Source organism: Perkinsus marinus (assembly GCF_000006405.1).
Source record: "Perkinsus marinus ATCC 50983 genomic scaffold scf_1104296955240, whole genome shotgun sequence".
Taxonomy (NCBI): domain Eukaryota; phylum Perkinsozoa; order Perkinsida; family Perkinsidae; genus Perkinsus; species Perkinsus marinus.
In genome coordinates, this window is record NW_003207844.1 from 1 (window position 1) to 1,519 (window position 1,519).

Here is a 1,519-nt window from a genome sequence, read left to right on the forward strand (position 1 = left end):
CTGGCACGGTTGGGCCAATCGCACGGAATGGTACGAAAACACCGTTTCTGTTTAGTGGAAATTTTTCGGTAAGACTGATCTATGCAGTCGATAAGCTGCACCTCTCAGTTTAATAACCATCTCAGGTGTATTGTGATGAATAGCAGCTCTTTGTTTCGATCAAGGGACCTTAAGGTTATGAGCCCCACGCGCTATCCACTGCGCCAAGCTGCTCATGCGTACAAACTCCTGTATCGCCCTGACGTGCTGAGCACAACTGTTCCACGATAGTCTAGAGACCCTTCTCTCGTTGATACGAACCGTACGGCCCGGGAATCGAACCCGGACCATATGCTTAGAAGGCAGACATCCTAACCATTAGACTAGCGGTGCATATCACTTATGTAGTGACTGAGTATTCCTGTGATACTTGTAAAGGGACATCTGAATCCCTTCTCGGACGTACCGTCGTCAACCATCCCGCGGCCAAGAGTCTGATTGGGCCTTAAACGCGTACCTGAGATCGCGAACTGCTACTATATCTCTCGCATGGTAGGCCGCATTATATCTCGATTGATAACTCTAACTGGTAAGGTTCCCATCGCATACTACAGCTAGCTCGGCACAAGCTGCACAACTTTTTCGTGACATCGAAGTTCCTGATTGCAAGCACATTTTGAATCCGCATGCGGCGGCTCGTGAATTTGGGCTGTTGGTTCATCTTCGCAACGCGTTCTGAGGTACCGAGCGGTCATTCATCATTCCTGCAAGGAGTTCTGCTCTAGGTGAATAGCTCTTTTCTATGCACGGACAACGCTTTATTGACGTTGTTTTTCCCCTGAACTGGCACGGTTGGGCCAATCGCATGGAATGGTACGAAAACACCAACTCTGTTTAGTGGAAATTTATCGGTAAGACTGATCTATGCAGTCGATAAGCTGCACCTCTCAGTTTGATAACCATCTCGGGTGTATTGTGATGAGTAGCAGCTCCTTGTTTCGATCAAGGGACCTTTGGGTTATGAGCCCAACACGCTATCCACTGCGCCAAGCTGCTCATGCGTAAAAAGTTTGTACTACAAACTCCTGTATCGCCCTGACGTGCTGAGCATAACTATTCCACGATAGCCTAAAGACCCTTCCCTCGTTGATACAAACTGCACCGCCCGGGAATCGAACCCGGACCATCTGCTTGGAAGGCAGATATCCTAACCATTAGACTAGCGGTGCATATCACTTATGTAGTGATTGAGTATTCCTGCGATACTTGTAGAGGGACATCTGAATCCCTTCTCGGACGTACCGTCGTCAACCATCCCGCGGCCAAGAGTCTGATTAGGCCTTAAACGCGTACCCGAGATCGCGAACTGCTACTATATCTCTCGCATGGTAGGCAGCATTCCATCTCGATTGATAACTCCAACTGGTAAGGTTCTCATCGCATACTACAGCTAGCTCGGCACAAGCTGCACAACTTTTTCGTGACATCGAAGTTCCTGCTTGCAAGCACATTTGAGACCGCATGCGGCGGCTCGTGAATT

The 1,519-nt window shown here is 48.8% G+C and overlaps 4 non-coding genes across 4 annotated transcripts; all 4 read right to left on the reverse strand.

Moving 5' to 3' along the window:
* Window positions 1-140: 140 nt before the first annotated feature.
* Window positions 141-213, reverse strand: Pmar_PMAR008266. Its single transcript has one exon. It is a non-coding gene; the product is annotated as a tRNA-Met (tRNA).
* An 87-nt stretch (window positions 214-300) lies between these two features.
* Window positions 301-372, reverse strand: Pmar_PMAR008267. The gene has a single exon. It is a non-coding gene; the product is annotated as a tRNA-Arg (tRNA).
* Window positions 373-962: 590 nt separating this feature from the next.
* Window positions 963-1,035, reverse strand: Pmar_PMAR008268. The gene has a single exon. It is a non-coding gene; the product is annotated as a tRNA-Met (tRNA).
* Window positions 1,036-1,136: 101 nt separating this feature from the next.
* Window positions 1,137-1,208, reverse strand: Pmar_PMAR008269. Its single transcript has one exon. It is a non-coding gene; the product is annotated as a tRNA-Gly (tRNA).
* Between the last annotated feature and the right edge of the window lie 311 nt (window positions 1,209-1,519).